The sequence below is a fragment of the Schistocerca serialis genome, chromosome 6 (genome assembly GCF_023864345.2).
Source record: "Schistocerca serialis cubense isolate TAMUIC-IGC-003099 chromosome 6, iqSchSeri2.2, whole genome shotgun sequence".
NCBI classification, from domain to species: domain Eukaryota; kingdom Metazoa; phylum Arthropoda; class Insecta; order Orthoptera; family Acrididae; genus Schistocerca; species Schistocerca serialis.
In genome coordinates this window covers 199,469,734-199,484,193 of record NC_064643.1, presented here as the reverse complement: position 1 = coordinate 199,484,193, position 14,460 = coordinate 199,469,734, and the positions used below count along the sequence as shown (strand labels likewise).

The window sequence follows — 14,460 nt, the reverse complement described above, 5'->3', positions numbered from 1 at the left end:
CTGTTACGTAAGTGCGCGCGTGGGCATAAGGTAGGCTGTGTGGTGTGAAGGCGCTCACTCGTTTAAAGTGGCTCCCATACGGCTGGGTTTGGCACGCAACTGTCCGTCTTAAATCATTTCGAAACAGATCAGTCGGAACTCAGAACCTCATATATAGTTCACATCTTACCAAAGTACCAGTAAATATGGCCCAATGCTACGAAGAAAATCCTGTATCGTATCTCTTGCGTCAGTTTTAGAAGAGACGGTCAGCTACAATACGTGGCGTCGTTATTGTAGTAATGTTCACTGTCGGGTGAAGAGAAGCTACTTTCATTGTGTGGAGAAATAGTCTACCGAAGGCCGAGATGCTGCGGTGTAGCACAGCTAACTTTACGAAGTCACAGGTCTTCGTCAGTTTAATTACGCTTCCTGTCATCTTAAAATATGTTTGGTACAGTGGTTATGTTAACGTCGTTTCGCGAGACGTTATGTTACTATGGAAACAACTTATGTCTGATGTGCCCCAATAGCACCACCTTAGCGGCCTTTTTAATGTTTTCATCGTGTGTTCATGAGGGCAAACAGATCTTCTTGCAAAGGGAGTATATGTGTGGATTATTATAAGCTGCAGTGTTGTGCAATCTTTTTTTATGATGTTGTTGTGGTTCGGTTTTGTGTATGTAAGTTTTTTTAGTGCCTACTACACTATTAAGCTGAAATTCTCGCGCGAGTGAAGAAAACGTTGATACATATTTTTTCGCAGCTATTGAAATTAATATATTAGATATTGTGATATACCCACCGTTTTGGCTTCTATAAAAAGGGTGAAAAAGTTGTTCCTCGGCATATAATGGAACACTTTACCAGCTAAGTGGGCACAACTGCTATTGAATATTATTTTACCAGACGGACACCGCGATCGCCTGAGTATGTCGTAGTTTGTCCCAAACGCATTTCAGCCCCATATGGTCAGGATTTGCTGTGTGTTTTTAATCAACGATGCGTGCGTAATCGGAAATATGCTAACTCCGAATATGAGAAGCGCCTGTGTAAAAAGCAGTTTGACTATCACGGTGCTAATCCTCTGTAGCTACTGAATAATATTCTCTTTCTTCTGTTTCGAATAACATTCATAAACGGACCTTTGGGAGCGAATTTGGGCGAAGTTTTGTACCGGTAAACTGACTGCAAGGCTATTTTGAGTAACTTGCTATTCTAGTTCTTCTTTCAACCAGTTGTCAACGGTGTTTCTTTTTTACTTCAGTAAATGTCAGTGTAAATGTTTCGCCACTGTTAGCGAAAACTGCGGTGTATTTTATTTCCGTGTATTAAGTTAATGTGAAACCAGCGTACTGTGTACTAAAAATCGTAGAACATTATTTGCAGTTTTTTGTCGTTTTAATACAAGACGTACATCAGCCTTGTAGAGTTAACAGCAAAAGCTTTGCTGGAATTTGCATTTACCTAAGCCTGTCCGAATTACTGACATTGGGCTGTGAATGATAATTAATTAAATATTTAAGTAATTGTACTTTTGCCTGTCATTAAAAAACTGCCGGAATTGAAATAGTTATTTTGTAACTTTAGCAATGAATGTAATGGCTTCAAAATTTCTTTTAGCGAATATTTGTTATGTACATATATGTAGTTTTAAACTCTGTTTGATTGGTCAAATGTCAATTTATTTGGTACATACGTATTAAAAAAAACGTAAATATGAATTAACCTTACCCATTTTGATCTTTGACTCTTGTAGTTAGTGTGTATACTTTCCGCTGTTGTGCTGCAAAGGAAAGCAGAAATCGTGACAATGCCTGCCCTAGACGCATAAAATTTAGATCGCTCCTCAGAAGTAGACATAAAACCCGTTTTTATTTAACCAATATAAGTTTATTCAGTTTCTTATTTTCCTACCATATTTGATTTTCTAGATAATATTTATATTTCATCAGCGACGAGTATTTTGTACGGATACAGAAATTAGTTAAGGTCACACACAGGCTTCGTTTCGCCGTTGGCGTGACAATTGTATTGATCAAACGATTTCAACTTTACGTGTCGTTCTGTCGTATAAGCGATGGCCAGCTATAATAGATCTATTTCTCGTGCCACACACGGTCCGTTTTACCGATTTGTGCAGATGCGTTTCCTAATATAAATTCGCTCTCTTGTCACTAGATCTTCAATTTTCATTCTGTTACCACCTGAAAGGATACTACTGTTTTAGTTTTCATTTCCTCCGCCTTCTGTAATTTTACGCATTATGTTACAGGTGCGAAGACTTCCTTCCAGCGTAATGCAGTTAACAGTTGAACTGTTGTATCGTATTGTAACGTCCTGAACAGTTTCTCATCTGTCATTTGTCTTCGGTTGAATGTCATCAGAAGAAGAAGAAGAATAAGCTTCTTCAACGTACAGTTCACTTTTTGTGATTATGCTCAGTGGAAAGCGAGAACATTATTCTCAATCCGTCATGCCTATGTCGTGGAAGCTCGTGTTGCTTTAGTATAATTTGACTCATGCGATCCTTACCAAATTAACATAACCAGTCGGTTACTAATAAACATGATAATATTTTGTAAAAGCTAGAATCGCGTCCCATCTTTCATAAACCATGAAAATAACCCAGTAAATTGCAAATATTTTATAAAACATTCATAAAATAACTTTGACAAAGTTATTGCACAATCTGAGCGGAAACAAACTGCGCTCCTTGTTAGTAGAATATTTGAACTTTGCTGCATCACAGTCTAATACACACGCACTTTCAAAAACAGCTGAATAGTATTGAGACAGGATATATGTTGTTATTGAGCACAATGGCTAATTTCTAATAATTTTCTTGTCAGCAATATTTGTTGCTGATTTTATTTGCAGTTGATGTCGAACTGGTTTATACCCACAAGTGCACGTTGTTACTGTGCCACAGCAACTTACTACATTAGAGAAAGCTGAGGTACCAACCATATATTCTTGTCTGTGCATACCATTTCGATACCTTTGCCTAAGTGTTTGAAGAAGCCGTATAATGCTTAGAAATCAATTGCGAATATAGTACCAACAAATACAGATGAGAGGAAAGTATGTGTTGAAATTACCTTTGTACCTGATAACAAAAAAAAAAAGAAAAATCAGGCGATATTTAAGGCAAAAGAGTAAGGTCGGCAAAGTGCCATTTAATCTATTGGAGTCTGTAGTTGGCGCCTTCTTGAAGAGGCTATGCTAGTTTACAATCCTGACGGTTATTTCGCTTTTGTCTCGCGATTTCGATCTTAAGACTTCTTGATTTTTTGCTGTCATATGTTCTTGAACTTTATTGTGTTGTTTGCTTTGTTTTCGTTCTATTTTTTCCTTTTAGTGTTATTCTATAAGAGATGAAATATCTGAAAACAAAAAGGTATTTACGGTTCACAGATAAAACGTCCACACTATATATAAACAAGTAAAAATGACAATTGTTTCAAGAGTGAAAAAGTCAGAATTATTTTCTGATTGAAATAATTTTTGTATTTACTTACATTTAGCACAGGAAACAAGACGCAAATGATGAAGCATTCTAGGTATTGTTCGACGTGTTTAAAAGCAAATATTTTCTCTAGAAAATAAATGTATATCTATATTTTGAAATGTTTCGGTCACTTTTATTCCTGTTTCTCAGTTCTCAGGAGCGTAAACAATTTACTACCCGACCTTTGACAAGCATCTCCTCTAAGAATTCTGCTTCGCTCATTAATAAGCTCTATGACCATTGCTTGTTGCTTCATTTTGTTTCTATATTTCGATATTTTCCGTAAAAGGGCTGTTTTTTCATAACCTGACTTCACTGTTCAGATTCCAAACTGCACAGCACACACGTCTCACAACAGACGCAATTTTGGCACTGACATGTAAATGAAAATGACCACTCGTCACAAGCGAAACTCATTACAGGAATAAAACCACAGGTCGCTGCAGTAGATTCAGTTGTCTCGAGTAGTCAACCCTGACAAGAAAATCTATCGTGTAAAAGAGGTTTAAGATCGCGAAATTGCGCCGCGTTGTGTTACGGGGTCCGTATTGCGGAATAGTTGGCACTATTCACCTGATTTAGCACTAAGGACCGTAACTTGCCTGATTAAAATCCTACTTTTTCCTATTAAAGTTGTTTCTTTGCTTTCGGTTCGTACGCCGGTCGGTGTATCAGAAAATACGGAGTGTTTAGAGCCTCTGGTGATGTCTCGGGCCTTGGGAGAGGGACCGTTCGGCATAGAAACATGCCTTGGCCCACTACCTAATACCCATACAGCAAAAATCAACAAGAATATCTATAACGGCCGTGAAAACTTCGTTCGAACGGGCCTCGAAAGCTGAAACGTAGCGACCGACTACCGTGTCATGCTTAGCCGATACGGAGGAACCTGTGTTCCGCACACCGCTCTGCCGGCCGTTGTCAGTTTTCCTGACTGGAGGCGCTACTTCTCAGTCAAGTAACTCCTCAACTGGCCTCACAAAGGCTGAGTGTACCCAGCATGCCAGCAGCGCTCTTGAGACCCGGGAGGTGACCAATCCAAGCATTAGCCAACAGTGCTTATTAACTCCTGTGATATGATTGGGAACCGATGTTATCACTGCGGCAGGGCCGTTGGTAATGGCCGCAAAAGCATGCACTTTATCCTTCAGGTGAATGCTTGGTTAGTTCCCCGTGAATATCTCCGGCTAGCTGAGCTAGTCGTTTCGACAGGTGGCAGAGCCCTATAACGTATGCTCTTTCCTCACAGCAATGACAGGCGAACTGGTCGTGTCCCGGTCGCCTGTTTGGGCAGGTAGCCCGTGACTCAGCTGGCGCGGGGGCGTAGCGTCCCTTGGCGTCCCGTCCATTCATTTGCGAGCCGCGGCCGCAACAGTAAACACCGTGCGGCGAGCCGGTTCCGCGCTCTAGGCTGCCGGCGCGCCGGCCGCGTAGTAAATATTCATTCATAAGACGGGGAGGTTCTCTAGCAAACCTGTTGATCCGGCACCACCCACCCACCCGACCCGTCCCGTGTTTCCGGTTCCAGACCGACCCGCGGCGACCCCGCCCCCTCCCCTGGAATTCGGTCACCGGTGCAGCTCGCTCCAGCCTCGACCTTCCACCTGCTGGACCATGTCGGAATGTGACTGCCGAGTACTTGTTTGGACCTTGATGGGCTTCTAGCACTCGATGTAAGATCTGATGACCCGAGAAACAATTGGCATATATTTTTGTATATTTCTTTTCCGTTCTCTACCCCAATGGTACACCAATCCGTTCCAGGTTTGACCCACTGTAGCGGTTATCGCTGAAACAATCGGTTTCCGATTATATTGTTTTTCCACGACAGTTTAACCTGACTATTAAAGCCGCTCAAAATAACTGGTTTCTGAAATATCTGCTTTTCGGGTTTTTATTCATATTATTTCCTGTAAAATCCAACAAAGATTGACAAATTTTGCCTCTCTCGGTTTCAGATTATATAGAATCAAAATATTGAATTAAATAAGCAAATGAAACAAAACTTAATCTGTCCACCGTTGGCTGCTTTTTTGATACGTGGTTGGGATACTACAAAAAATCACCAGTGTTCTCCTATGTATTCTAATTTTTTGATCTCTGCTCAAAAATCATGTTGTAATCATTGGTCATACCACTATGTGGGTATTACAAATAGTCAGTGCTTAAGGGGGAAAACTGAGGTTGAAGAATGTTTTTCTTGGTAATTTGTCAGTTTTCAAGGGCTACAGACAGATAAGGCATATCATGTAGACATGGGCGGCAGATCAGCTATTTTCTATTTTTGTTGTATACTGTGAATGAAATGTTAAGTTTTTAATTTATTACTGTTACCATAATTTCCTTCCTCTTTCATTATTTCACAGAAATAGCAGGCGGCTCTTCAGTCTTTTAAAGCAAACGAAGCATTGTAATTCATTGGTTTGTGACTTCTTAAAAGTATTTCCAGACTAGAGTTGGTGCCATTCTACAATACAACGGATGTCCGGCGACAACGGCGAAAAACTAGCGTATAGACCAGGTGGGGGAAAGGAGTCTTGCACACTACACACGGCAACAGGGGTGTTATTGTCTCAGCAACGCCGTAGCAATTCTCAAGCCATGTATTTGTTGCTCGTTTTTGTCGGCATTTCTATGAAATAGCACTGATTGCTTTACCCATTTTCTATAATAAGGCAATATTTCAAACCAACGCAAATTTTGCGAATAAAATTAATTTTTTTTTTAATTTATTAAACACGAAAAAACTAGCATTCCTGCTATGGCTAATTAATGTTTCGTTTTTTTACCCGGTTAGCAGTAAAAATAATAACACACCAGTTATAAACGAGAACAAATACCGAAAAACAACGGTTATTCAGAACTATAATACCGGTATCGGAATAACCAGTTTTTGCCATCCCTATCACTGTAGTACACAGCTCCGTTTTTAAATTTTTTTATATACATTACCATTAAGTTGACCCTATTCAGCCACTTACATACGTAATAGACATGGAAGAAATACCTTAAATCAGGATATAACAGGTAAATAGATACTTTCGGTAGATTTCCAGCTTTCATAAACTTCATAAATCGTACCATCTAAGACGGTGATCCGCTGTTAAGCTTATTATTTAATAAGCGACCGGTTTCATCAAAGACGTTATCCAAAACCTGCGTTACAAACGATCTGAATAAAAAGAATGCATGTGAAAATTGTGTTTTACAATTGTAGTACTTAGTTTCTTTTTGTTTTAAGTTTTCTACGATGTTGAAACTTACTTTTTGCAGCTGCTTTCTTTGTATTCGTGGCGTATCTTTTTCTCGTGATAACGTGCGAGTTCCTTCATCTCATTCATGTCAAAATAACTCTTAAAGTTCCTGAATGAAGCAAATCACTGGAAAATACGTTTACAGTTCGTACTTCAATACCCCCCCCCCTTTTCTGCGTAATTAACCAGCTTTTTAGAAATTAGTTTTTGAGAATAGAATCTTTTTTAATGGAATGTAATGCTGAGACACAATCTTCTGCCATTTTGCTGTGCGTTTATCTTTCATTTGTTTCCGTTATTTTCTTCTTTTTTGTGAACAAAATTTCCACACAAGAACCGTGAATCATAGTAAAATATTAAGTGTGAACTGTAAGTTTCTCTGTATATTATCACAACATATATTTGTCTGCTATACGGGATCCTTCGGAAAACAGACTGTGACAGAACAGTTAAGCAATCAGTTCTGAGTGAATATTTTGAAGATCATTTCACATGATTTCCTTGCTCATGTAGTGTGAATACGATAGATTAAAATATCTGTATCTGATATACTGAGCATGGTGGACTCTCATTTGCAACGATATAAACCATCGAATACATTCATTTCAAAATATTGTCACCACTAATCACTTAGCATGGTATATCGTATTTTGTGAATTAACTATGAGGAACTTTCCTTGTAATTCATTCTGAGTCTTCCGTTTATTTATTTCTGGAAAATATTAGATTTCATTTCCTTCCTCTTGTAGTGACAGGGCCTTAACGATAGGGCTAAATCTACTGCATTCTCCTGCGATATACTAACTCTGCCACTGGAATCGATAATACATAGGAAACATAGTCGAATTGTTTACATTTTTGAAGGAAGCATCAGTAGAGAGGCGTAATTCTTATGCCAGTTGTGGCCCTAAAACTCTTAAAATTTTAATCAGAAAGACGTGAATGTAGATATCGAGTACTTTGCACTTTACAACCGAAGGCTGAACATCGCCGCTCCAGTGCGGTTGTGGCTTCGCTCAAAACATTATCTTCAGTAAATGTTCGTGACTGCAACCGTGTGCCACATGCGGGCAGACAGAAAATTAGACATAAGTGCTGCACTTAAGCCCTGATTTCGGACTCGCTTTTCGTGCAGCATGGCAGCTAAGAGACGCTATTTTCAGCCATTTCGCTCAAGTATGTTATCTCTAGTGCTGCACAATGCGGGCCCTTTTTTTCCTTTTTTTTTTAAACATAGGCCTATATGTGGTGCAATAGTCTGTATTATCCTGCGAGTGTGTGCGCTTGCTTCACAATTACTTGCAGTGTAACTGATAACAAGCGTCTTGTAATTCGGCATCTGTGTCGGCCGAAGAGCCTGACACGCTGAAAGATAAGAAACCGTACGCTCCGATACAAATACGCTTCACAAATGTTCCGTTGAGTGTCTTAGTTCACATTCACGTTGGAAAGGAAGTTCTCGGCTTTACAGTTGATTACTCTCATGGAAAGCCTTGCCGGACCAGTCTTTATATTAATCCATCCACTGCTTTTTGTCTGTTTCTTGGCAAAACTACCGTCTAACGAGAGCTTACATGTTCAACGACATGTATCATTATTTAGCGAAAAGGTTTGCATGACAGACGTCCAGCTGTTCTATATCGGTATGTTAATAACCGTGCATGCAGTGACAGGCACGCAAAGTGTACTTTCTCCGCAGATACTCGCCTCGACTTGCTTCACCTCCTGTGTGGACAAATCAGGGCGAACACGCAACATTTGGCGTGTTTTCGCTTCGAGGCGTCGCTCTGGCAGTCTCGTACTTCGACGTACATTGTTTGGATCTTGACTTTCTTGACTTTACTGCTTCTGCCGAGCAAAGCAAAAAAAACCTTACTGACAGCAAAATAATATACTGAGTCGAAGTAACAGAAATTTTAAATGCTTTGTTTCCTCCTAGTCGTTTCCGTACTCCCGTTATTAACTCACTGTGGAAGATCTTCACATCGGCAGTAATTTGAACGAAACTGTAGTCACGTCAGCTAAATTGGCCTAAGGATTAAAACACACATTGTGGCTCAAAGCTAGTTTCGAAATTACAAAACTAGAAACCCGCCTCGATTGCAAAAAAACACCTAGTGTTAACCTAGGTTTCGGCGTAGATAACTACACCTTCTTCAGGACAATAAAACCCACAAGCGCCTACGAAGACCTTTGTCAATGATTAAAAGAACACGATAGCTATACATTTATAAACGAAAAAAGGGGGGGGGGAACACAAACAGTACATATGTACAAAGTCTAAACCGTTGCTTAACTTAATGGTGTAGCCTCCACCTCACACCGGCCTATGTTCGATGGGCCATGACCCATTTTGCATCACAGTGAGTTTCAGAAATTGCATACCGGTTCAGAATCTTTATTTTCGAGTAGCATAAAAGTCCTCGTAGTTTCTTTTTCATGTGTGACACTGACTTTCCCCGGTCGTATTAATTAAACAGAAACGCCGCAATGGTAACTGATAATACATAGTATGAAGCGTATGTGTCAAATGAAAGAAAGTGTTGTACACATACAATTGGAATATTGCGCAATTTTTGAAAGACATTGATCTTATATAACTGAGTATTTCTGGCTTCTCTAAAGCAGTGGCTGCTTTCTTGGGGCAATGCACTACACACATAGCATCATACGTCCATCACTTGTTTGGTTTTGGTGGAGCCAAGCACTTGCTTAGTTTTTGCTGGTACGACACAAGATATGAGCACAATTTCGGGTAACTCCAGTACTGAAATGGTTGCCAGACACGAACATTGTTTCAGTGTCACTTGGCGAAGAAGAGTGACGCGTTAAGGTGTTCCTTAAAGTTGTCGATCTTGAACCCGTAGCATCGTGCTTGGTTTCAGGTGGTATATCACCCAAATGGCAAAAAAAAAAAACTAAAAGAAAGAAGCTAGTTTTGTTCGGGCTGCTACGCAAGAAAATATTTATACTTCTTTTGCTAGTGTCTCACATTAAGACACGTTCCAAAATGTAACCGTTTCGGTTAATGTTTTCACTGTTTTTGGTTGTGACGCATTCGGTCCTACAGGTTTAGCTATACAGCATATTCAAGAACACACAATTTGCTCCACGTTACGACCTTGTGCAGTTTTTCTTTTTTTTTAATTTTTTTCCTTCGACGAACATGGCTGGTTCTATTCCATACCCGCGTTACTGGCAGTAAAGACGAATAAACTCAATCGATTTCACTGCGGTGGATAAATGACTTTGATGGGAGAAAAGAAATCTCATTACGTAAATGTTTTTTAGTCTGCGTTTAAAATGAGAGCAGCATAAAATATCGTCTTACGACCATACTGAAAGTTTACTCGTATCTCATCGTTTATCGCGCGCTCCTTGGTCAGTTTGATTGCTAATGGATCATATCCTCGATAATATCGGAATTATGAGCTTCCTGCTTGTAAAAATCCGAGGCACTTGCTTTTGAAAATTGCCTCCCCGAATTTTACAGGATTACCGCAGGAAAAAATCCGCCAGTTAAATCATGTTAGTGCGCAGACGCCACTTCAGAGCAATTTTAAGTGGTTTAGCATTTACGCAGTGTTGGCGCACGAACAGTGCAGACGGATTAACTATTCTCGTCGCATCTGTGCACCTGCTGCCAAGCCCATCTGCATTGCAACTGGGCGATTCTACTCATTTTTCCAGTAGGAGTTCGGTATCTATCATCGTCTAGTAACCAGACATGGAGAGCGTGTGTGTAATTAGTGGAGCAGATAAATATGCTTTAGTGGGGCGTACTGCAAAGTGCACAGTGTGGCCACGACAGTGATGATTAATTCCGGAGACCGCCTCTGGCGCGTAATAAGCGAAGCACCTGCCTCCCTGTGTCCGTAGGGCGGAGGCGTCCACCGAGCGCTTTCTCGTGTTCGCCACGCGCGCCGTTCCCACGCACCATGAATTATTCACGGCGTCAATGTCTGCGGCGATGATGACTGCGACGGCGGCCCAGATAAAATAATAAAAGCGCGTAATTGTCGGGCCACGCGATAGCCATCTGGCGGGCCATCCATCATGCGACGGCTCCCTGCGTCGCCTCGCCTAGCTTGTCCCCGTCATGGGACAGCATGTCGCGCGCAGTCGACGGCCTGGTCAGTGGTGATCCAAGCTCGTCCAGGGTAAACGCGGCCCCCGTCTTCTAACCACTTCCTTACACTCCTCACAGCTTCGTCTCCTCGATTTAGATTCCTCTAACAAAACTTTTTTAGCACCCCCCCCCCCCCCCCCCTCGCTCATCCGTATCCTACCGAGCGAGGTAGCGCAGTGGTTAGCACGCTGGACTCGCAATCGGGAGAACGGCGGTTCAAATCCGCATCCGGCAATCCAGATTTAGGTTTTCCGCGATTTTCCTTTAGTCTCTTCAGGCAAATGCCGGGATGATTCCTCTGAAAGGGGACAGTTGATTTCCTTCCCCATCCTTGAAACTACCGGAGCTTATGTTCCATTTATAACATCCTTGATTCCAACGTAACGTCGAAACCTAATCTTCATTCCTTCTTGTGTTCCTATAACCTGAGCTAGCTTCACTGGCCGGCCGGAGTGGCCGAGCGGCTAAAGGCGCTACAGTCTGGAACCGCACGACCGCAGGTTCGAATTCTGCCTCGGGCATGGATGTGTGTGATGTCCTTAGGTTAGTTAGGTTTAAGTAGTTCTAAGTTCTAGGGGACTTATGACCACAACAGTTGAGTCCCATAGTGCTCAGAGCCATTTTTTTAGTTTCACTGTTATTGTAACAGTTGTGGCCGTGCTAATGTGAACTGCACCTTGAGGCTCTGGATGAAGATTATTCACGATTTGTACTTGAATGGCGAACACAACTGTAACTTTTATTATCTTAGCAATGTCGATTTACTACTTGCTTGCTCATGTCATTACGTTGTGTGGTCGAACACAATGCTCTTACTGAACAAGTAAGTTACTATTGAAATCCAAATATTAAGGATTATTTTGACTCTGTATCTATAAATAAATGATTAAAAAGCTTTCGCAAACGAACTAAAATAATTCCAATACTGAGCTGGTGCACAATGGTCGAGTTAAATAGAGGTATTTTGATCCGAGTGACCAGCTTGCCCCGCTGTCTTTTTGTAATTAAGTACTTTTATTAACATTAATAAGTCCAGCGTACTCAATCTAGATCTCAAATGGCTCTGAGCACTATGGGACTTAACATCTGTGGTCATCAGTCCCCTAGAACGTAGAACAACTTAAACCTACCTAACCTAAGGACATCACACACATCCATGCCCGAGGCAGGATTCGAACCTGCGACCGTAGCAGTCGCGCGGTTCCGGACTGAGCGCCTAGAACCGCTAGACCATCGCGGCCGGCATCTAGATCTCATCTAATGCAATTTTTACTCAAGAAAGTTGTGTCCTGCACTGATCTTAAACCGGTAGCATCTATGCAACAATTAATTTTCTTTTCTTTTTTTTTCCAAAACTCGTAACTTGTATTCTAGTATTCAACTAAGACGATTGTAATATAAATTTGAAACTATTAGTTACGGGACATTGCAGGACGTCTATTTTCAAGAATCAAATCTACGAATACCTTCGAATGTAGTCATGTTTTTACTTATCGTCGTTCTGCCGTTTCATTTTATAATGGTTGAAATTAAAAAAAGAAAACAGGAATAAGCACTGCCTCTGAAGCAGCTATGAGGTTAGCAGTGATAGAAATAAAACGGTATGAAAAATCAGTTAGGGAAATAAGCAAAAAGTTTTACATTACTAGAAAAAATTCAGAGAGGTACTGCAACAAGTTCAGAGATTTTGAACCCTTTGACACGACATGTATATTGCTGTTTTCTAAAAATAGTAGCCGCGATCAAACTAAATCACATGATAAAACTCCTAAAATAAAGCGCAGAAAGTACCAATTCATTCCCAAGAAAGTCATTAAAGATCGCGAGGATGCCTTGTCATAGGCGTCTTCAACCAGTTTCTCACAGGAATCCAGGTGATGAATTGATTTAGTGCACAAATTGTAAGCGGTAGACCCATGTGTCATGGTTAACAATGACGTGAATGGAACTTTTTTGTGAAGGTTTGGACTGTGAAGATCCTATCGGATTTTCACATAAAATTTGGACGTACTTTTCTGTCAAACTGTAATGATAACATGAGTTATTATTGTAGTTACTGCCATAAAGGAGTAGGAATTTGTATTAAAATAAACTGTGAATATTAATGTCGATATATTTTCAGTTGAATAAGTGTCGTAACTAAATTAAATGAAAGAATCATATGGGCCAATTCGCCCTAAATGCTGGGCCTACTTGCCCAGTGGGTGGGGTGGATTGGCCCATTGGTATTACTATACTAAGACTTTTTATAAATAGAGAAACAGAAGCCTTAACTGCTTAGTGTCAAAGCTGCTGAAACAATGTACCAATGTTTCCACATAAATAGATCAATGGAAACATTTTAAACACAAGCCGGAAAAATTATTAAAAAAATAGGCCGATCTCCCTTTCTCTGACCTTCTGACCTATTCTATGCCATACGGCGACGGAATAGCTTCCATGAGTGCTACACGGCAAGAAATCACACAGCTTTTAACGTAATTCCAAAAACTTCTTCCAAGTGCGAGAGAGCGGCTTTAGCCGTACGGAGGCTGGGCACCAAACATTATTTTCCCGCTCCGTACTATTCCCACATGCTGCACACCTTGCATGTTATAAAAAAAAAATAGCTCATCTGCTTCGATGGCTTGCTACTGTTCTCGAACATTCTGCTTGTGCATCATTCATAGGCGTACAGGAATCAAAAAAATAAATAAATGCTGACAAACTTCTACTTGCAATAGCACCGTCTGTCGGAAATCGTATAAGTAAGTATGCGATCAGCGTATATGCGAACATCTGATATAACAATTTCCAAGTATATAGAATACCTCTTGAACAGAGATATGTACTTCTTTATCCAGCTGACACTACAAATCGATTTCTATACTAAGAGTATGCTTCCTGCATTCTCAGTGTTTCAGGTTATTCCATAGGGCGTAGTGAAATGGAAAAACGCAAACTAAGTACACTTTGGCAATTTGCTGTCAGTGATCGTGAAGATTAATAAGGAAGGCAGCAACACTGATCTTCTGAAGAAAACCCTGAAAGAGATTAGGTGTCGAAAGACGGTATTAGATGTTCAGGAGGACAGCAAACTGCTCTCTCGGACGTCAATGCCACCGAAGTCGTCGTAAGTAGTGCCGCTCCCACTTGAGTGGGCTTCGTCTGATCTCAGAACCATCTCAGCCCACAAATTACTGGGTGGTATATAGTTTCAAACGGATTTTAAACCCCGGTGTAACTTGACATTTTTCAGTGCCGTTTTCTGAAACAAATGTTGCTTGAAAACCTACAAATAGATTTGATGGTCCACCTGAGATGGAACACTGAACCGCTGAATTTGTTGTGTGGCATCCATTGAGACGCCGAAGTAGTCAAATGACAAAAAGAAAATAAAGAAGACACACTTAACCCTAATAACACATAAGCTAATGAAGTACAATGGTAGTGTTGGACGCTATTTGTTACTCATCAGGACTACAATTACACTTTATAATTCAGTTTTATACATTCGGACGCCACGAGGTCACAAGAAGACCGAATTAAGCGTCATTTATTTCCCTTATTATGGCAGGTAAATCGTGTCCCCCGGCGTTTCCTTGCCG

General features: G+C 40.7%; 1 protein-coding gene across 8 annotated transcripts in view; it reads left to right on the top strand.

Moving 5' to 3' along the window:
- The window catches only part of LOC126484548 (protein grainyhead), a 321,553-nt gene that overhangs the window by 13,477 nt on the left and 293,616 nt on the right, over nucleotides 1-14,460 (top strand). The gene's annotated exons all lie outside the window — the stretch shown is intronic.